The 24,266-nt window shown below is 37.9% G+C and overlaps 1 protein-coding gene across 4 annotated transcripts in view; it reads right to left on the reverse strand.

The window, feature by feature from the left end:
• Nucleotides 1-24,266, reverse strand: part of qm (geranylgeranyl pyrophosphate synthase quemao) — a 262,140-nt gene that overhangs the window by 181,327 nt on the left and 56,547 nt on the right. The gene's annotated exons all lie outside the window — the stretch shown is intronic.

The raw sequence follows: 24,266 nt of genomic DNA on the forward strand, positions 1-24,266 counted from the left end.
CAAAAAATTTACACTATTCTAACATCAGTTCCTTCTAAACAGGTTTTCTTCAAATCCATGAAAATAATAATCAAAAGAACAATCATATATCTCCTAAACATTTACATGATAAGCTTTTTCTGAAAGATAATATTTAACACTATATTTATGAAAATACAAAGCTAGAAATCTGATAAAAACTATAGAGGCTGAAAAATTTCCCATATTTGAAATCAGCATGAAACAAGTTAGGTCATGTGTGTTAGCATTAGCATGGGCATACAATGCAAGAAAGCAAGCTTATGCAGCATTAGCCAAAAAAAAAAAAAAAAAAAAAAAACCTCTCCCATTTCACCCCTCCATTTGTTCCAAATGCCTGTTCAGCTCAGCCTTAAATTTATTTAGGCTATCAACTTCCACAACAAAAGATGGAAGTCTGTTCCACCAATCAAATATCCACTGGCTAAAGGCAAATTTCTGCACATCTATTCTACAAACTGTCTTTCTTCAATTTGAATCTGTACCCCCTCAGGTTCTTAATCTGAGCAAGAGGAAGAATCCCATCAGCATTCAGCTTGCTGAACCCATTCAAGGCCTTATACACCTCAATCAGATCACCTCGCAGGTGCCTATTCTCCAGGTGCTGCAATTTGCAGAAATTCAGCCTTTCTTAGTAAGAGCATCCCTCACCAATTCTGTTGCCCTTCTTTGTACTCGTTCTAGCAACTCTACATCCTTTCTAAAATGAGGCCTCCAGACCTGTACACGGTACTCTAGGTGTGGCCTGACCATAGCCTAGTATAATGGGATAATCACATCCTTGTTAGCAAAATTCCTATATATCATTGACTTCAAGACCTGCACTACTTAGCGAAGTTCATATTTTATTGCACAATTACCCCCCAGGTCTTTTTCACTTTCCACTTCCCTAAGTGTAGTACCACACAGTTGGTAGGTTTCTCTTTGGGTATTGCTACCCATATGCAGTACTTTGCATTTGTCAATGTTAAACTTCAGTTGCCACTTCTCAGCCCATTTGCCCAACATATCTAGATCCAGTTGGAGTAGCATACTGTCTTTACTGTCATACCCTGCCAACCTTTGTATCCTCTGCAAACTCGGACATTAAACCTGATATACCTTCATCAATATCACTGATAAATATACAAAACAACAAGGGACCCAACACCAAACCCTGAGGAACTCCACTAATAACATTTGTCTACGAAGAACAGTGTCCATTGATTACCACTCTCTGTCATCTCCTACTCAACCATCCCTTTATCCACTGTATCAACTTACCATTAATGCCATACCTCTCCAATTTGTATAGCAGTCTTCCATGTGCAACAGTATCAAAAGCTTTCCTGAAATCCAAGTATATGATATCAAAATTATTCCTGACATTCAGTTTCTTTGTGAACACATCATAGTATGCAATCAATTTGGTCAGATAAAACCTCCCTTTAACAAACCCATGCTGTGTCATAATTATTACTGCAGTCTTGTCTAGATGATCCTGCAATGCTTCTTTAATCAGTGATTCCATTATTTTCCCTGGAACACAAGTTAAGCTAACTTGTGTTCCAGGTTACATTCTGATACATTTGCACACCTCCAGTGTGCAAATGTATCAGAATGGGGACCTCCCCTGAGTCCAAGGAAGTTCTCATAATAGTTGGAAATTTATGTTGTAAAGAAGTTACTGTGCTCAAGGAATCGGTATAGATTATTATCTCTTCATTAGACCTGTTGTTGACGTGTTCAACAGCCATTTTTATTGCATGGAGTTCAGCAGTGTAAATGCTGCAACTAGGGAAAAGTTCTTCAGAGATAGCACAAGTGGGAAGAACCACTGAAGCACCTAAACCTCTATCAGATTTGGATCCATCAGTATATATTTCCAGACAGCGTGTGTTTGCTGATGCATGAGCTGAATGTATATATTGATTGTCCAGCACCTGTTTTCCCCACTTCCGAAAAAAGTTTGAATGTGGACCATAGTGGCTCCATTTCTCCATTTCTGGGTGGATATTGTCTAGCAGGACACTCCAATTCTGTGCAACATCCTTCAGTCTGATTCCAGCAGGTTTATTTTCATTTGATTTATTCCTGTAGAAATTTAGGAAAGACGGGTTAAATAGGTAAGGCCAGATGGGATGTGAGGGAAGACTCTGAAGTTTGGCTGCGTACGTAAGCAGCAGCATCTGTCTCCAAAAGGATAATGGAGGTTCATGTGCATCAATATATAGACTATAGACTGGTGATATTCGGAAAGCACCTAGAGCTATTCTAAGTGCTGTGTTGAATGGTATTGAAGATCTGTAATGCTGATTTTCAAGCTGTCATATACAGGTGAACCCAGTGGTGAGCCATTGTGGGTTCGTGGGAGCCCATTGTTGAGACAATCATTTTATAAATTAAAAATATTTTACAAATGAAATCCTGAATGCAATCATTGAATATCCAGAGCCGAAATTATGGTGGGGCAAGCAGGGCCCCATCCCCAGCATTTTAATGGTGCAATCCATCAGTTATGCATTTTAAAATTGCTTCATCTTAGATTTAATTACAGTCACCTCTGGCCTTTAGGCAATAAGAAAGTGTGAATTAAGGGTGAAAGGGATTACCATTTTGCAATGTTAGTGGTGTCCCTAAAACCTATGCAGTCACATACTGAGAAGTCGTGCTAGTCAATATGCTTTCCATAGCCGGAGGATTAAGAAGATTCCTGACACAGATAATAGCCTCTGGTCAACCTATGTTGTGGTTCCACTTTACTTCAACAAACAGGCATATGTTTTTCGGAGAAGTGAGTGATCCACACCCGCCAGTAAATTTCTCCTGTCTATGTTTACATGGTCACAGTAGCTGAATATTAATGTGATTCAACATTTTACACAGTATTCAAAGAACTAGTAACAGCAGCAACGTGGGGGGGGGGGATTGAGGCAACTAAGATATTATATAAACTTTACGAAGATGAAATGTTGGCAGATTTTGAAATTTCTGTTGAGGCTTTCACTGTGTAGAAAATGTTCTAAAATATAATGGCATACAGGCAATAATTTAAAAAAAAAAAAAAAAAAAAATACTGTATGCATTATATCACCAATCTTCAAAAAACCAGCGCGAATTAAGGATGAATATTAAAAAACTTGATGTGGAAATTATAAAGATTGGTTGTGTGTTCAGGCTACGATGAGCAGCTTGTAGCTTGCAGACGGCAATTGTGGGTTGGAGGAATTATCCCGATTTGTGCAAACATTTTGAACCAGAAGTTAAATATTCTGGATTATTAAATCAACTTTTAAATCTGGAATTTCTTAACCATTTAGCACTAATGATCGACATCCTGCAGGAGCTCTCTTACCTTTCAGAAGCTGTACAGATTCACTATGTTTGTTTGTTTGGTTTTTAGGAGCATTAGCAACTAAGGCCATATTGCTCCAGGATATGAGGTGGTCATTCCCTGACCTTTCCGCATCCTACGTATTTGGTGGTGACGGGCTCGAACCCCGGTCTAATCAAGAAGCGTGCGCTACGCACTGCTGAATTTGAAGGAATCAAAATCGAATGTAAGAACATTTAAAAAATTACCTCGTGACAAGTTATTAAATGCATTGTTTTATCCTATGGTGTATCTACACCGATATTATATAGTTAATTGTTTTTTTCCTTAAAGGATAAGTTATTAATGCAACTGAGTGATTTTAAATTAAATCAACAAAATAATGATACCATTGACGATGAGAAATTGAAAGAAATTTTAAACACATGCTACCTAAAATCATGGAATATGAAAGAACTTTCATCTTGTGGCAAGATGGTGAAAACCGAATAAGAAATTTAAGTTTTCTGATAAAATATGAAATAAAAATTAATGATTTTAGAGATTTTGTCGAAGACAATCTTTAAAATCAAAATTCCCTTTTCAATTAAGAAAGCCAGAAATATCTTTGAAACCACTGCGATTAGCAGTACTGAAGTTGAGCGAGCTTTCAGCGTAATGAATAATATTATGTGAATGAATGAATAATGTAAACACATTGCAGATTATGATGACCATACATCTAAATGGAAAAAGCATTGCTTCAATTTGATCCGGATCGTTATGTTAAATCATTCCTCTGTAATCATCGCTCAGCTATTAAGCAAAGCAGAAGATCAACAACAAATATTAATAAATAAGTAAATTGTATATGGCAATTTTTAGAATAAATTTTTCTTGAATATTTGTGTAATAATTTTTTTTTCACGTAATCTGTGATTTTTGTGTACCTTTTCTAGGATAGTTTGTTTTTTATGTAATATTTTTTATATTGTGGAATGTTTTGTGATAGGTTTTATGTTATTTGTGATATGGAAAATATTTCATGTTATTTTTTATTCGCAATATTAAAATTTTATTGTGAAAAAATGTATCCATTATATTTTCCTAGTTTTTAAAAAAAAAAGACAAATAAAAAAGTTGCACATGTGGCGAGCACGCACGGTAGATGGTTTATGTGAAACATTCTTCACATTTCTTTTAGGTATTTTGATTTGTATATATTGATTACGAAATAAAAGAGCTTTTTTTATTGTAAATATCTTATTAATCTTTCATAATTTATGGAAGACAAGATAAAATGGATTTATGATAACTAAAGTAAGAGATGTATACTTGCGATTGCAATGTATCTAAATGTCTCTGGAAAATAGTATTGATTGAAGTACCGATCTTGTAGTTGAAGTGGCCTCCGTAGCCGAGTGGTCAGGAGCGGGAGTGCAGTAGCACACGCTCCTTGAGTAGACTGGGGTTCAAGCCCCTGACTGCTAAATACGGTCGATCTGCCAACCAGCACTGGACCAGCATGGCAGATTATGGTCCATTTGCCTCAACATGAATTGTTGAGGAGGCTTCCATCCTTCAGTGGGTTGATGATGGCTGTAGTTTTTTTTTACACAGCTGTTAGGGGCACATAACAATGGAATGTAACGAAAATGCGAGACAAAAAAAAAATAAATTATTGACAAATATTTGTATTGTTGCAGTCATATGACAAATACTTATATTGTTGCAATCATACTTACTGCAGTAGTAACTTCAGGAAGTATGATCGTGACGTCATATTATTCAAAAAAATTAGAACTCCAGATACTATTGTATCCAGGTATCACTGTAAGGAGAGGCATGACGACCAGGTTTTAAGTTTTTTTTTTTTTTTTAAGATAGACTTAGGAACATTATACACATACACTTATACACATGATTAAGGAAGTAATAAGCCCCATCTGTCCACCCCCTGACTCGAGATATCATACTGGTCACAAAATATGTGTCACGCGTTCTAATCATACTACTAGTAGTGCGAGTGTGGTAAGTGTCGCAGATGACGTCACTTCCGTGACTGATCAAATTTACTCGGTAAAAAGTTGGAAAAACTGCGAGCCCATTGTTAAAATATTCACAGCGCTCACCATGGGTGCACCGTACTCTAGTCGGGATCAGATTATGGTTTTATACAGGTGAAGAAGGTAGTATCGGTAAGCTCAACATGACATTGCAGAAAGCAATCTAAGGATATTCATTTTCTCCAAACAAATAGTTCATACATGCTGTATGTGTTTCAGGAAGTTTAATATCTTATCTAATATTAAACCTAAGAATCTAATATTGTCATTGACTGGAATAACATGATTTCTTAGAGGCAATTTAGGATTAGGGTGTAGTTTTTGCTTCTTGTAGAAGTGAATACCAAACGCTTTTTGTGGAGATAGTCAGCAACCATTCTGTAACATCAATGACTGTGTTTTATTTATTGATAGTTGGAGTTTCCTTTCAATGGAGTACATATTTTGTGAGTGATTAGATATAGTGAGGTCATCAGTAAAGATAAGTTTCTACTGAATTTGGGATGGTTGTTGTTAGTGTGTATTCTAACATGCATAACTGGAGGGAGTAATATTCTTGATCTGATTAGCAACAGTGATTATTCATGCATTAAGAATCAGAAGAAAAAATAACCATTAGGTGGAAGTGACCACAGTGTACTGATGTGAGATTTACTTAAATATTTAACTATAACAGGAGTAAAGGGACGGGTTTTGCTTTCGTAAAGGTGGCTACAGTGGTGTCACATAGTTTCCAAATTCTATACAGTGGTACGAACTGATATGTTACCAACAGCAAACTCTAAATGGGAAGTATTCAAAGTATTGCTCGAAGCATCAAAGACGGATATTGTTGGGATATCAGAGACGTAGTGTCACACAGATATAAGGAATGCAGAACTGGAATTTGGGGAGTATAATGTCTACAGAAAGGATAGACGGGATAGGAAGGGAGGAGGGGTTATGCTATTAGTTAAGAAACAGTTTTTTTTGTTTGTAATTTGCAAAACAGTTAAGTTTTGCAAATTACAGTGTCTGGAGACTAGGCACCAGCGAGGTGATCTGATAGAGGTGTATAAAGCCTTGAATGGTTTGAGCATGCTCAATGCTGATGGGATTCTTCCTCTTGCTCAGAATAATCACTTGAGAGGGCATAAATTCAAATTGAGGAAAGACAGATGTAGGATAGACGTGCGGAAATTTGCCTTTAGCCAGCGGGTGCTTGGTTGGTGGAACAGACTTCCATCCCTTGTTGTGGAAGTTGATAGCCTAAATAAGTTTAAGGCTCAGCTGGACAGGTATTTCGAACAAACAGAGGGGTGAAGTGGAAGTGGTTATTTTTTATTTATTTATTTTATATATTTATTTTTTTTTTGGCTGATGCTGCATAAGTTTGCTTTCTTGCATCAAATGCCTCTACTAATGCTAATGCTAAACACATAAAATCCAAGGAAGTGAAGCCAGTCAACATCGCTGCACAGTGCAGTGTCGAGTCAGTTTGGTGTGACATAAGCATTATGAGATCAAAATTGAGAGGAGTGTGCTATAGGCCTAATGACTCTGATGAGTATAATAAGAAACTGCACAGGGAAATAGAGTGGGCCAGTAAATCAGAGAAACTTATAATGGGGGATTTTAATTTCCCAGATATTGACTGGAATTTGTGGGTTGGTCACTCACACACTAGCAAGGCTTTTGTGGATTTATTGGATGATTGTTTTCTACATCAGCATGTTCGGGAGGCAACTAGAGGGAGTAATACACTTGATCTCATTATCAACAGTGATTCTTCATGCATTAAGAATCTGCAGATAAAGGAACCACTAGGTGGCAGTGATCACAGTGTGCTCAAGTGGGATTTAATCAAAGAGGTAACTACCATCAAGGGTAAAGGGAAGGGTTATTGCTTTCGTAAAGGAGACTACGATGGTGTGACACAGTATTTAAATTCTATACAGTGGGACCAACTGATGATGTTACCAACAGCAAATTCAAAATGGGAAGCATTCAAAGAATTAATCTTGGAAGCTACTAGGCTTTACATACCAACTAAGAAATATTGTTCAAGGTTTAGGCCTAAATGTACGACAGATGAACTAATGAGACACATGGCAGAGAAGGAAAATGCATGGGATACATATAAATTAACACGTTACACAGAAGCCTATGATAGATATAAGCTGGTCTGTAACCAAGTCACAAAGGAGGTTAGGCCGGCAAATGCAGATTATGAGAAATCTTTGGGAAAGGATGCAAAGAAAAACAGCAAAGAGTTTTTTACTTATGTAAACTCTAGAAGGAAGGGGATGAATCAGATTGATCCATTTGATATCGATGGTTCAACTGTTGATGATCCTGCTCAGGTAGCTAACAAACTAAATCAATATTTTGCATCGACATTCACACATGAGGAGTTATTCAATGAGGGGAATGGCAGAGGTGTATTCAACTCTGGCAGTAAGCTAGATAATCTTGTAATAACTGAGAGTAAGTTGAGGAGAAATTGTTGAAGATAAACACAAGAAAGGCACCTGGGGTGGATGGGATCTATCCAGTTATATTAAAGGAGGCAGCACAGGAAGTAAGCAAACCCTTAGCCATAATTATGAGAGCTTCCTTGGACTCAGGGGAGGTACTCATAGACTGGAGATGTGCAAATGTGACCCCAATTAACAAAGGAGGATCAAAGACTGACACAAGTAATTATAGACATGTGAGTTTAACTTCTGTTCCAGGAAAATTAATGCAGGCACTGGTTAAAGAAGCACTGCAGGATCATCTAGACAAGACTTCAGTTATAGCTCGGACACAGCATGGTTTTGTTAAGGGGAAGTCTTGCCTGACCAATTTGATTTGATACTATGATGCAGTCACAAAAGAGCTGGATGCAGGGAATAACTTGGATATTATATACTTGGATCTTAGAAAGGCTTTTGATACTGTTGCACATGGAAGACTGCTGCACAAATTGGAGCAGTATGGCATTGCAGGCAAATTGCTGCTATGGATAAAGGGGTTGTGAAGGGGAGAAGACAGGGAGTGGTAATCAATGGACACTACTCATCGTGGACTAATGTTATTGGTGGAGTCCCTCAGGGTTCAGTGTTGGGTCCTTTATTGTTTTCTGTATTTATAAATGATATTGATGATGGTATATCAAGCTTAATGTCCAAGTCTGCAGAAGATACAAAGGTTGGCAGGGTTGTTAAGGACACTACTGACGCTATGCTACTGCAACAGGATCTGGAAAGGTTGAGCAGATGGGCTGAGAGGTGGTAAATGAAGTTTAACATTGACAAATGTAAAGTACTACATATTGGAAACAGCAACCCCAGAGCAACGTATCAACTCTGTGGTACTACGCTGACAGTGGTAGAGAATGAAAAGCACCTGGGGGTAATTGTGCAGGCAGATATGAAGTTCTCTGAGCAGTGCAGACGGGCTGCAAGAGTAGCTCATCGTGTATTGTCAATGATATACAGGAATTTTTCTAGCAGGGATAAGGAGGTGATTATTCCCTTGTATAAGGCAATGGTCAGGCCACACACCTTTGGTCCTTGAGATTGTCACAGACATTCTCTCAGATATGCCAGACAAGCTGTACTTGCTACCTGGGAGTCTAAAACGCTGATGGAACTGATATTCGGGTGACACTCAAGTCAAGTGGACCCAATTTCGGCGAAGTCCGGACAGTCTGTGACAGCAAAATCCTCTGCTTGCACTGTTAGTAATCCTGGGTATAACCTCCATGCACAAGTACATGGTGGGTGACCACCCAGGTGTGAACCAACGTAAGCAGGGGTTGAGGTGTGGCACCCACACCACATGGAGGTACACCGCCCCTCTATGTTACCAGGCAGTACTAGGTGGTAGATAACTCTCATCAACCGGTGAAATACCACCACTTTGCTTATTGGAGGCTTGAAGTAGTGGAACCCATGTTTAGTCTCTAGAGCTAAGTTCCGGTCAATCCCTTCCCTATCTGTTCCACCATGCAGTATGATTGATGACTTTTGAGGTTATGATGAATGTCGTGGCGAGATCCAATATTCCTCACATTTCGAGGGTACAGCTCTAAAACGGTGTTCACAGGCCGGCCGCTAGTTAGTACACCGGACCGAACCTATTGGTAACTCTCTAGGAGGCTTCCGGATCAGCTAGTGTATAATCTTGCTACCTATACTCTGGCAGATAGTGACTGGGGGGAGTCCGAGTAGTGTGTATGCGGGGAGCATTGTCGAGGCCACGTTATGTCAAGGATCTGGGTATATTCTTACCACATGTACGCCATATCCAAAATTTTCATTACTCCATACAGCATGTCCTACCCACTTTTTCTTACTATTGAATACACCATGAATTGTCAAACTAATAGAGCAAGCTTATCTGCGAAAAGATCTAAACCTCCCAAACATTTCCTAATTCATTTCACAAATATACGTAGTCTCAATTCTAATCTCAACCACGTCCATTTCCACTTACAGTCTGACAAACTCCATGTACTTTTTCTGACAGAATCTCAGTTATTGGTTGATTCAAATACTGCTCATCTCAGTTGCCCAAATTATTCGCTGTATGATTCCTTTCGCCTCAAAGGTGGTACTTGTGCATATGTCCATTCTGATATTCCCTGTCAGAGACTTGGTAATTTGGAATCTCCTCTTTTCGATCTTCTCTGGCTTAAAATCTCTACCTCATTGTGTTAAATTCATCTGTTGTCTCTACTGTTTTCCCAACTCAAATAATCACTTGGAGCTCTTTGATTTCCTCTCTTTGCAACTTGACTTTCTCCAGTCCAACTTTCCTAACAGTGAGGTAATTTTCCTTGGTGATTTTAATGTTCACAACTCCCGCTGGCTTCCGTTTTCTACTCACACTGACCCAGCAGGTCGAGATGCTGAGGCTTTTACGATTACTAATGACCTAGCACAAACTGTTCATTTAACTACAAGAATACCGGACAATCCTAATCATACAGCCAATACACTTGATCTTTTTCTCACAAACAACCCTTCTAAGTACAAGGTCGAAGTGAGAGGTCCTTTAGGCACTTCAGATCACAACTTGGTGATTGTCTCTTCTTCAATGGAACCTTTATCTCATGGCTATTCCCAACCTCGTGTTGTTTGGCATTACAAGAATGCAAAATGGGATGACCTGCGAGACTTTGCATGTAAATGATGACATCAGAAGTTTCAAAACTTCTGATGTCATCATTTGCTCAGATCGTGTCAGTGAAATTATTCTTGCAGGAATGGAATCCTTTATCCCACACTCCACTTTAAAATCTCGTCCTTTATCTAAACCTTGGTTTTGCAATAAATGTGCTAAGGCTGTCCAAGAGAAGAATGTTGCATATCGTAATTGGCTTGTTTCTAATTCTTCAGTTTCATTTTCTGCCTACACCAAAGCACGCAACAATTGTAAAGGAGTTATTAATCAGTCCAAACTAGAGTTTGAACAGGCTAAGAGTAGAAAACTTGCTTCTTGCCCTAATGGTAGCCGAGCATTCTGGTCTCTTGCCAAAGCTATTGGCCGCAACTTTTGTCCCTCTCTGCTCCCACCTCTGTCCAAACCCGATGGTTCTGTTGTCACTTCAGCCAAGGATAAAGCTGACCTGCTAGCATCCCATTTTTCTTCCAGCTCATGTATTAATGATCTTGGTAAAACACCTCCCACCATTCCCAACACGCTCCATTCAATGCCTCCTGTGGTCTTCCATCAAAAGGATATCAGAAGGATTTTGATGAATCTTGATGCTAAGAAAGCTCCAGGTCCTGATGGTATTTCTCCACTTGTTTTCAAAACCTGTGCTCCTGAACTTACTCCTATTCTTTGCCGCCTTTTTTCACTTTCTTATTCCAAAGGTGTTTTTCCATCTGCTTGGAAATTTGCTCATATCCAGCCAGTTCCTAAAAAGGGTGACAAATCTCTCCCATCCAATTATCGTCCCATTGCAATTACTTCTACTCTTTCTAAAGTAATGGAGAAATCAATTAACCGCCAACTCTTAAACTACCTAGAAACCTTCCATCTGATCAACAATCGCCAGTATGGATTCCATCAGTGTCGATCCACTGGTGATATTCTGGCTTATGTTATCCATTTATGGACTAATTCAATGGAAAGGTTCGGTGAAACACAAGTAGTTGCTCTTGACATCTCAAAGGCTTTTGATCGTGTTTGGCATAAAGGTCTTCTAAACAAGCTTCCATCTTATGGTTTGCCAACTGTTTTTAGTAATTGGTTATCCAGTTTTCTCTCTGATCGCTCACTGAGGGTGATGGTAGATGGCTCTCTGTCTTCTAACTTCTCCACTAATGCCGGTGTCCACCAAGGTTCAGTTGTTTCCCCCACTCTTTTCCTCTTGTATATTAATGACCTTCTTCCATTGACTGGAAATCCTATCCATAGTTTTGCCGATGATAGCACATTGCATTCAACTTTCCATTTTGAGAAACCTTGTCCTGCTCAATCAGCTTCAACTTCTCGAAAATCTGCTACCAATTCCTTAAATGCCGATCTTATGGTAATTCTCCAGTGGGGCAAAGACAACTTAGTTGATTTCAACCCTTCTAAAACTCAGTCTTGTCTTATATCTCGCAAAAAGGATTCTTCTGCTCCTATGCTTATCTTCAGTGACACTCCGATTTCTAGGCAAAATGATATATCTCTTTTGGGGATTACCCTGACTTCTAATCTCTCTTGGCACAAGCACATTACAAATATTGCTTCCTCTGCATCTAAAAATCTTGGTTTTCTCTTTCGCTCTCGGTGTTACTTTTCTTCCAAACAGCTGTTTACTCTGTACAAATCGCAAATCCACCCTACAATGGAATATTGTTCCCACATCTGGGGTGGTGCCCCCAAAACCTCTCTCAGGCTTCTTGATTCCATTCAGAAGAGGGCAGTTAGGTTAATTAATGATTCATTTCTAACAGAGTCTCTCCACTCGCTTTCTCATAGACGCACTGTTTCTGCTGCATGCCTCTTCTACAGATACTTCCATGGGCACTTTTCTTCTGAATTGGCTTCTATAATTCCCGCTCTCTCTTTCAAAAGAGTCTGAACACGTGCCGCCACCAGCCAACATCCATTTACTGTCCAACTTCAAACCCACAGAACCAACTTTTCATCTTTCTCATTTATTCATTCAACTGCCGTTTTCTGGAACAACCTTCCTTCATATGCATTTCCTGAAAATTACAATCTACAGAAGTTCAAGTCCAATGTCAACAAATATCTTCTTTCGTCTTCCCAACCTCCAACCCAAGCACGGTACTAAGTACTATAGGTTCTAATACCTCTCGTGTTTGGGGTTCACATAAAAAAAAAAAAAAAAAAAAAAAAAACATTGAGTACTGTATACAGGTCTGGAGGTCTCATTTCAAGAAGGATGTAGAGCTGCTGGAACGAGTACAGAGAAGGGCAACAAGATTAGTGAATGGAACAAAGGGTTGCTCTTACGAAGAAAGGCTTAAGTTTTGCAAATTACAGTGTCTGGAGACTAGGCACCGGCAAGGTGATCTGAGAGAGGTGTATAAAGCCTTGAATGGTTTGAGCATGCTTATGGGATTCTTCCTCTTGCTCAGAATAATCACCTGAGAGGGTATAAATTCAAATTGAGGAAAGACAGATATAGGATAGATGTGAGGAAATTTGCCTTTAGCCAGCTGGTAGTTGGTTGGTGGAACAGACTTCCATCCCTTGTTGTGGAAGTTGATAGCCTAAATAAATTTAAGGCTCAGCTGGAGAGGTATTTCGAACGAACGGAGGGGTGGAGTAGCAGTTTTTTTGGCTGATGCTGCATAAGCTTGCTTTCTTGCATCATATACCTCTACTAATGCTAATGCTAATAAATTTTCAGAATCTTCTCTTCATCCCTTTTTTTTTTTAAAGCTTTGCAAACTTGTTACTGCCTGCGAATCATGTTAATTGCACGTATCATCTTAGTTAGTTGCAATTTGTGCATGCCGTTAAAAAATTCTTATGCATGCTATGGTGAAATTTATGTATAAAAGAAATCTTGGAAACAAACACCTCTTGAAGTTTTTTCTGAAGACAACTCCTTGTACAACAACCCAACAACGAGTGCCGATCCAACAACACGTGATCAATGAGTATGCATTTAGTCAATGATGAAGAATAAACATTAACATTTGTAAGTCATAAATAATTTATTTATTATTATAATTTGCTTGATTTTACATGCTATTTTAATTTCTTTGGATAAATCAATCATTGTTTAAACAAACTAATTTCATCGTTGAGAATGTAACCCGTTTTCAACATTATGTCTATGGGAAATAAATTCCTGCTTTACGACGCTAGGGAAAAAATAACTCAGGAACTACCTGTACTTAAATTGCATCAACTGCAATCTTATTCGTTTCACAATGTGATGTATATTTTGCACTGTTTGTAAAAGCACTAAACCCAATAAGCATAGCTAAACAAAGCAACAATAAATATGACTTGTATGCTTGCTCTCACATGAAGTTTGTGTCATAAATGAAAACAGTAAGATTCTGATATAACAATATGTTACTAATATAGAGATTGTCTGTGTTTAATAGTTCATTACAATTAATTTTGTTGATTCCATAAGCAGTTTATAGGGTTGTCATTTAATATTGAAGTAGTCTTAATGTCTTTGAACACACGACATGATTTCTGGTAAGGTTCATATATATATATATATAATGCAGAACTTCTTTATTAAAGGCTGAATGAAGAAAGGGTAACACCCAACTCTTATACCATTATGGATAGCTCTTAGAGCTCGTACAAGTTCCAGCCAATATCTGGAAAGTTAAAATTCCCCATTATAAGATATTCTGATTTATTATTAGCCATATGGTGCAAGGAAGCCTTAGGCTTATGCTGCACCAGCCTAAAAAAATTTTTCTGAATTACCCCGAGAGAGAGAGAATCACCAAGAAAAAGAAGAATGATGATATCCAGCTCAGGACCCTGGATGTGCCAAGCTCATACTCACCAGATATGAGCCCCTGTTTCTCTGCACAACTGCTCATTCTACTCATGAGATTCATTAGGTCTATAACACACACCTACTCTCATTTTCTCTGTTCCAGTGCTTATGTCACACCACACTGACTCAACTGGATGCGCTTCCTTAGATTTCGTGTGTTTCTTAACTAACAGCATAACCCCTCCTTCCTTCCTGTCCTGTCTATCCTTTCTGTACACATTGTACTCCCCAAATTCCAATTCTGCACTGCTTATATCCAGGTAGCACCACATCTCTGATATCCCAGCAGTATCCACTTTTGATGTCTTGACCAGCACTTCAAATTCATCAATTTTTTTTTTACTATACTCCTAGCATTGGTTGTTACCTGCCATACAGAGGCAGGAGCAGTGCTGTTAGAGTGATCAAGCAGTATAAAAGTTAGTACAGTAAACCCCTGCTATTCGCGGGGGTTACGTTCCTGAGAAATGCCGCGAATACCGAAAACGTGAATACTGAGTTATGGCTCCCATAGTAATAAAGGGGTTCCGTTCCAAACTATATAAGAAAAACTAGTCTAAAATTTTGTCTATGTATGCATTATATGTACCTTCATAATATGACTATGTACATAGACAGTACATAGTGAAATGCAAGCATATAGCATCGAAATGAAAATAATAAACAATTTAATATTAAATGTAATATTTATTAGAAATTTCAAACAAATCTTTCAAACCAGCACCTTTGCTAGCTAAAAAACCTATCCCGCCAGTGCTATCTCCAGTTTCGCTAAAGCGTTGATAAGGAGTTTTGCGTTTTCACGAATGATGAGTGAATTTAACGGAATTTTATTTTGAGTTCGGTCTTCTATCCACAGATTTAAAGCTTTTTCCATTTTTTCTAATTTAACATCACGAGTTATAGATCAAATTTTTGAAGCAATTAGCGCGTTTTCACGGACACTACGGCGGATTTTTTCTTCCGATTTTTTGATTGATCGTACCGTTGACTCATTGATTTTATGTTTTGCCACTGAGGAGACACTTTCACCATTAGAAATTTTATCTAATAACTCAATTTTATTCGCTAATGTCATCACCTTCTTTGATATTTTCACATTTATCTTGTTATTCGTAGTCATATTTTTGTAGGGGTTAGAAAGAACTTGTCCACAATAAAGTCACTTTCTTCCGTTAACACACTCGAAAAAGTTTGTTATACACTGCAAAACGGTAGATTTATCACTTTTGGAAGCATATCAATTTATAAATTGATAAATTTATTCAATTTATAAGCATATAAATTAAAAGCAAACGACGAAACCTTCCATAACAAGCGCATAACACATATTGAACAAGGATTAGCGAGAAACATCCACGCTCGCGATTTTGTCACCCCTCTCCCCCCACCCACTGAGCGCTGTTTTGACCGGGAAAGATAATTTTAGCCACGCCCATGTTTTTTATGGTGGAAAATATTCACGGCGCTTTAAAATTCACATTTTTAGGTTTCATTTTATATTAAATCGGCGATCGCGAATACAGATACCGCGAATAGCGGGGGTTTACTGTACATTAATTCAAGGAAAAAAAAGAAGAAAGGTGTTTTTCCTTTCTGAAACCTGCTTACAATTTGTAAGACTAAGTTGCCTATTAATTAATAGAAAAGTAAGAAAACTTTTATTTATAACTGAAACAAAACTATATCTTTTTGAAAACACTTGTTCACTATAACGCTTGTCACCCGGGGTCCCTAGCATTGGTGTACATGCAAGTATACATACACCTATTCTTACTCTCAGTTACCCTAACACAACCCATGTATTTACTTGTTCCATGATGACTCCCAGCAGCCCTTGAAATCCCCAGTACCTCGCTTTCCAGGCTGCTGCTCATACCAATAAAAGCAGTGCGAGGATCACTTTCACCTCTGCCTTCGGCTACCGTTAATCTATTATTCTGTGAATCCCCACCCCCAAACTAGCAGTTCTCCAACCCACCTAACACCGCCTCGACAACTTCAGCAAATATTCTTGCACCCTTTCTATTTAAGGGTATCCCATCCCTGTCGAAACAATCTCTCCTGTTAACAAGCACTGACCACGCAGAAAAAAATTCTATCCCATGAGCCTTGCACAATCTCTCCAGGGCCGAATTGATCGACAAGGCTCTCCTCATATACTCCCTCCTATCATGGCAGAATTGCAAATACTTTCAAATTTTACCCTAACTCGTGACTTTTTTTCAACATTGATCAGTACTTGTTAAGTAAGTCTGTAGATCTCCTACTCTTAATGTCATTAGTGCCAATGTGTACAACACTATCACCCTTCGTGCCCTTAAAAGATGATATCTGTTCTACAATGTTATCGACTTTTACCCCTGGCAGACATACCCTGGTCCTATTTTGCCTATCCTTTTTTCCCAAGTATATGATCTCAAAATTATTTCTAAAATCCATTTCTTTTGCAACTGCATCATAGTATCCCATCAAACTGGTCAGACAAAATTACCCCTTAACAAACTGATGCTGTGACTGAAATATAACTGCAGTCCTGTCTAGATGGTCCTGCATTACTTCTTTAACCAGTGACTATTATTTTCCCTGGAAAATAAATTAAGCTAACAGTTCTGTAATTACTCTTGCCACCGTTTGATCCCCTTTTGTGAACTGGTAAAATGTTCATACTTCTCCAGAACACATGGGGACTTCCACAGAAATCAAGGATGCTCTCATAATTAGGGGTAAAGATTTGCTTACCTCCTTTGCTGCCTCCCTTTATATAACGGGATAGATCTTACTCACCACAAGCGCATTTTTTATATTTAACTTGGATAATTTCTCTTGTACTTACCTCTCAGTTATTACAAAATCATTTAGCTTCCTGTTAAGGTTCGATAAACTACTGGAATTCACTTCCCTAACGAATTCCTCATATGTCAGTGCATATGCAAAATACTTAAATCAGTTTTTCAGCAACCTGAGCAGGATCATCAACAGCTGAACCATCAATATCAAGTGGTTCAATGATTCATCCTATTCATTCTAGTGTTTGTGTATGTTGCTGTATTTCTTTGTATCCTTTGCCCAAGATTTCTTATAATCTGCCTTAGCTTGCCTAACCTCCATTGTGACTTGATTACAGACTAGTTTATATCTACCGTCACCTGATAATTTATAGATATTCCATGCATTTTTTTTCTCTGCCACAAGTCTCATTAATTCATCAGACATCCATTTAGTCCTATACCTTTATCTTGAAGGGTATTTCTTAGTTGGTATGATAAGACTAGTAGCTTCTATGATTAATACCTTGAATGCTTCCCATTTAGAATTTGCTGATGGTAACATCATCAGTTGGTCCTACTCCATAGAATTTAAAAATTGTCTGAAACCACTGTAATCACCTTGAGAAAGTCAAAACCTTCCCTTTTCCCTTGATAGTAGTTACAACTTTAGGTAAATACCACATCAATACACTGATCACTGCCATCTACTGGTTGTTTTATCAGCAAATTCTTAATGCATGAATAATCACTGCTGATAATCAGATCAAGAGTTACTACTCTCTCTTGTCTCTCTAACATGCTGCTGCAGAAAACAGTCATTCAATAAATATACAAAAGTCTTGCTAGTGTGGGAGTGACCAACTCACAATTCTAGTCAATATCTGTAAAGTTAAAATGCCCCATTATAAGACATTGATTTATTGGAGTCTCTATTTCTCTGTACAGTTGTTCATTGTACTCAGAGTCATTAGTCTTATAACACACTAACTCCCATTTTTGCTTTTCCAGTGAACTAAACAGACTTGATATTGCACTGGTTACCCATGTCAACTGGACGAACAAGTAAGATTTTGTGTTTTTTAATATAAGAGCAAACTTTCCCCCCTTCCTATTATGTCTGTCATTTGTATACAGATTATACTCCCTGTACTGAAATTCTGCATCCCTTATACCTGAGTGGCACTAGGTCTCTGATATTCCCACAATGTCTGCATTTGATGATTTGACAACCCTTCAAATTCATCAAATTTATTTACTATGCTCCTAACATTGGTATACATGTAAGTATATACCAATACACTTGTTCTTACTCTTTGGTATCCTAAGACAGCCCATATTCTTGTTCCACGATGAATCACAGCAGACCTCGAAATCCCCAACATCTTGCTTTCCAGGCTACTGCATGTTCCAATAAAAGCAGTGCAAGAATCACTTTCACCTCTGACTCCAGTTATTATTAATCTATTATTCTGTGTATCCCCACCCCTAAACTATCAAGTTTCTGACCCACTCACTGCCTCAATAACATAAGCATACATTCTTGCAAACTGACAATACAAATGCATATCTTCAGTCCACAGAGACTCCCTTCTGAATCCAAAGATGCTCTCATAATTATGGCTAAGGGTTTGCTTACCTCCTTTGCTTCTTCCCTTAAAATAATTGGATGAATCCCATCCATCATCATCAGCCATTTTCAATCCACTGCAGATTGAAGGCCTCTCCAGCAACTTTCCAGTTCGTTCTGTTTTGTGCAATGGCCATCCATTTACTGCCCACAAACTCGTGAATTTCATCTATCCATCTCCACCGTTGTCTTCCAGGTTTTCTTATAGCTCCTCTTGGGTACCATTCTGTTATTTTCTTAGTCCATCTGTCATCATGTCTTCGAGCTATGTGTCCTGCCCAAGACCATTTTAGTTCTTTAGTTTTGATAAGAATATCCTTTATTTGAGTTTGCTGCCTAATCTATGTGTTTCTCTTCTTATCTAACAGTCTGATTCCCAATATAATTCGGTGAGTGCCCAAGTTTCACTTCCATAAGTCATGGTGGGGATTATATATTGGTTCATTATTTTACGTTTCAGACAAACTGGGATATTGCTCTTCAGTATGTTACTATATTTCCTGAATGCTATCCATCCAAAATTTATTCTTCTCTTCGACTTCCAGCCATTTATCATTATTACAGCTAATAACTTGTCCCAGATAAGTATATGACTTCACCTTTTCAATTACTGCTCCTTCAATCATTATTTCCCTTTCTGTGGCATACTTGTTCATCATTACTTTTGTTTTAGCCATATTCATCTGAATCTGATGAATCTGACGCATTGAAAAAATGAATAAAAATGTGAGCGAACAATTGGGTGCTCACATTGCTAATTCTGTGTCCTTTTCTTTAAAACTGGATGAATCTACAGACGTCGGCTCAATTGCTCGTTTTTGTTCATACGGTTTCTAATGATTCTGCCACTAGAGAAGAACTGCTTTCTTTTAACTTTGTTAAAAGAAAGAACTAGAGTTCTTGATATATTTAAAGCATTCAAAAATTATTGAAAAAATTAAATTATCACTATTTAAGTTCGTATCAATAACAACAGATGGAGCTAAAGCAATGATGGGCATCTTAACAGATTCATAGCATTGTGCCAAAAGGATGATGAATTCCCAGATTTTTTGAGTTACCACTGTATCATCCATAATCCGCAAGCTAAAGATTAAATATTAAAGGTGTTATGGACACATAGTACGTTCATTTAATTTTCTTCCTCTCCATTGTTGCTAAGCACAATCAAAAGAGAACGTTTTGTCTGTTGCAGAATATCACCTTCTAAACTTTCTTCTGCAACATCTAGATTTCGTGTATCTTTTGCTGTCTAAAAAATCAGTAATCTGGGTTTATTTGCTTTTGCTTGATAAATCTTTGTAAATTTCTTGGTATGGAACTAAACATTTTTGAAGCTCCCTTTTGAACTTTGTGCTCCTTTCAGTTGAAGGATCATTCAAAAAATAAGATTCTAATTGCTTGGCTAAGTTTATGCCTTCACGTACGCTTTTTAGTATAAAATTCGGAACTTCAGAATTTAGTATATCATCCTGAGCTATCATCCTCTGAATTGATTTTGTTTACCTGCGATGCCATTTCCACCAAATCCGCTTCGCCAGCCTTTTTTTTTACCAATAATTTGTGAACATCTTCAGTAGTCATAGCATCACACCTTCCCCTCCTACTGACTTAGCAAGTTCTACTATCGCATCGATTCAGTTTTCTGCCAGTTCAACCATAACTGCTGAATGAACTAATTCTTGCCATACATTTTTCCAACACGCGTTTAATGTTGACGGCTTTACTTCTTTGAGCAATAAAGCTATGGTTCCGATACACTCCACAATTATAAAATGTTTCCATGCCTCCATCACTTCAATAGATTCAGAATCAAATTTTTCTAAAATCCATTGTAATAATTTTCTGCTGTAACGAGTTTTAAAGGTAGATATAATACCTTAAAAAAGTTGAATTAAATGCTGAATTCAAGAAGTTGTATTAAGTGGTGGGAACATTACTTCAACATCCAGATGACTTAAGGAAGTAAGCAAACCCTTAGCCATAATTATGAGAGCTTCCTTGGAATCAGGAGAGGTCCCCATGGACTGAAGGTGTGTAAATGTATCACCAATTCACAAAGGGGATTCAAAAGGTGACACAAGTAACTATAGACCTGTTATGTTCTGGGGAAAATAATGGAGTCACTGGTTAAAGAAGCATATCAGGATCATCTAGACAAGACTGCAGTAATAGTTAAGACACAGCATGGGTTTGTTAAAGGGAGGTTTTTTCTGACCAATTTGATTGGATACTATGATGTCACAAAGGAACTGAAGTTCAAAAATAATTTTAATATCTTATACTTGGATTTCAGGAAAGCTTTTGATACTGTTGCACATGGAAGACTGCTGTACAAATTGGAGAGGTATGGCATTAACGCTAAGTTGCTACATTGGATAAAGGGATGGTTGAGTGGGAGACGTTATTACTGGAGTTCCCCAAGGTTCAGTGCTGGGTCCATTGTTGTTGTTTTGTGTATTCATCAATTATATTGATGAAGGTATATCAGAATTAATGTCGAAGTTTGCAGATGATACAAAGGTTGGCAAGGTTATTAACGACAGAAAAGATAGTATGCTACTCCAACTGGATCTAGATAAGTTGGGAAAATGGGCTGAGAAGTGGAAATTGAAGTTTAACATTGACAAATGCAAAGTACTGCATATGGGTAGCAATAACCAAAGAGAAACATACCAACTGTGTGGTACTACACTCAGGGAAGTGGAAAGTGAAAAAGACCTGGGTGTAATTGTGCAGTCAATGAAGTTTGCTGACAGTGCAGATGGGCTGCCAGGGCAGGTCATGGAGTTTTGTCAATGATATATAGGAATTTTGCTAGCAGGGACAGAGAGGTGATTATCCCGTTGTACAAGGCAATGGTCAGGCCACACCTAGAGTACTGTGTACAAGTCTGGAGGCCTCATTTTAGGAAGGATATAGAGTTGCTAGAACGAGTACAAAGAACAGCAACAAGAATGGTGAAGGAAACAAAGGGGTTATCTTACCAAGAAAGGCAAGATCACCAAGTTCTGCAAATTGCTGTGCCTGGAGAGTAGGCACCTGCGAGGTGATCCGATTGAGATGTAATAAATGAATAGGTTGAGCAGGCTGAATGCTGATGGGATTCTTACTCTTGCTCAGATTAAGAACTTGAGGGGGCATAGATTCAAATTGAGGAAAGACAGTTGTAGAATAAATGTGTGGAAATTTGCCTTTGGCCAGTGGGTAATTGATTGGTGGAACAGACTTCCATCTTTTGTTGTGGAAGTTGATAGCCTAAATAAATTTAAGGCTGAGCTGGACAGACATTTGGAACGAATGGAGGGGTGAAATGGGTGGAGTTTTTTTTTGGCTGATGCTGCATAAGCTTGCTTTCTTACATCTATGCCTAGACTAATGCTAAACTTTTGGATAGCCTGGCACGTTATCAGTGGTGAGCTATAGTGGGCTCGCGAGAGCCCATTGTTATTTTTTTTTTAAATTTGCGAGCCCATTGTTGAGATGATCATTTATTTTACAAATGAAATCCTGAATGCAATTATTGAGTTGTTATTTGGTTTTTTTTAAGAGCATTAGCAACTAAGGCCATATTGCTCCGGGATATGCGGTGGTCATTCCCTGACCTTTCCGCATCCTCCGTATTTGGTGATCACAGGCTCAAACCCGGGACAATTATTGAGTATTCAGAGCCGAAACTACGGTGGGCGAGCGGGGCCCCATTCAAAGCATTTTAAAGGCACAATCAAACAGTTATGTATTTTAAAATTGCTTCTTTTTTTTGATTTAATTACAGTTCTTTATAGCAAATTTTTTTGAATTCCTCTTGGTAATTACATTTAAAATGATATTCGTTGAATGAAGAAAATTTCCAAGTAACGGACGGATTAGAGAGACAACTTTGTATGCATTGTTCTCACCTCTGGCCTTTAGGCAATTAGAAAGTGCGAATTAAGGGTGAAAGGGATTACCATTTCACAATGTTAGTGGTGTCCATAAAACATCTGCAGCCACATACTGAGAAGTTGTGCTAGTCAATATGCTTTCCACAGCCAGTCAGAGGATTAAGAAGATTCCTACACAGATAATAGCCCCTAGTTAACCTGTGTTGTGGTTCCCCTTTACTCCGGCAAATGGTCACATGTTTTTCAGTGAAGTGAGTGATCCACGCCTTCCTGTAAATTTCTCCTGTCTATGTTTACATGGTCACAGTAGCTGAATATCCGAGTGATTCTGACATTTTGCATAGTATTCAAAGAACTAGTGAAAGTAGCAACGGGGGGGGGCGATTGAGGCAACTAAGATATTATATAAACTGTATGAAGATGAAATGGTGGTGGATTTTAAAAATTCGCTGAGGCTTTCACTGTGTTTTTTTTTTTTTTTTTTTGTTATTCGGTTTTTAGGAGCATTAGCAACTAAGGCTATATTGCTCCAGGGATGTGCAGTGGTCATTCCCTGACCTTTCCACATCCTCCGTATTTGGTGATTACAGCCTCGAACCCCGGTCTAATCAAGAAGCGTGTGCACGCACTGCTGCTCCTGCCCACCTGGCTATGGAGACGCCGCTTTCACTGTGTAGAAAATGTTCTAAACTTTAATGGATACAGACAATAATTAAAAAAAAAAAAAAAAAAACCTGCATGCATTATATCACCAATCACCAAAAAAACAGCGCAAATTAAAGACTATTGATAAAGAACTTGATGTGGAAACTATAAAGATTGGCCGTGTGTTCGGGCCACGATGGGCAGCTTGTAGCTTGTGGAAGGAATTGCGGGTTGGAGGAATTATCCCGCTTTGTACAAACATTTTGAAGCAGAAGTTAAAATATTCTGGATTATTAAATCGACTTTTAATCTGGAATTTCGTAACCATTTAGCACTAATGATCGACATCCTGCAGGAGTTCTCTTACCTTTCAGAAGCTTTACTGAATCACAATGGTAAAAGCAGATAAATTATTTGAACTATCAATGCTATTGCTAATTTGAAAAATTCTGAAGGAAATTATGAAGCTAAAATTGAGAGAATGTTGAAGTGGAAAGAATTTGAAGGAATCGAATTTGAAGTAAGAACACATTTAAAAAATTACCTCGTGACAAGTTATTAAATGCATTGTTTTATCTTTAAAGGATAAGTTATTAATGAACAGAGAGTGATTTTAAATTAAATAAAGAAAATAATAATACCTTTCTTTCAATGTATAATAATACATTGAAAGAAATTTTAAACATATGCTACCAGAAATCATGAAATGTGAAAGAACTTTCATCTCGGTGGCAAGACGGTGAAAACCGAAAAGGAAATTTAAGTTTTCTGATAAAATATGAAATAAAAATTAATGATTTTAGAGATTTTGTCAAAGACAGTTTATCTTTAAAATTGAGTGAAATTCCCTTTTCAATTAAGAAAGCCAGAAGCATTGCGATTAGCACTGCTGAAGCTGAGCGAGCTTTCGGTGTAATGAATAATATTGAGTGAATGAATGAATAATGTTGACAATTAAACACGTTACAGATTATGACCACCATACATCTAAA

Source organism: Mastigoproctus giganteus, chromosome 8 (genome assembly GCF_048544385.1).
Source record: "Mastigoproctus giganteus isolate SK-2022 chromosome 8, ASM4854438v1, whole genome shotgun sequence".
NCBI lineage: Eukaryota > Metazoa > Arthropoda > Arachnida > Uropygi > Thelyphonidae > Mastigoproctus > Mastigoproctus giganteus.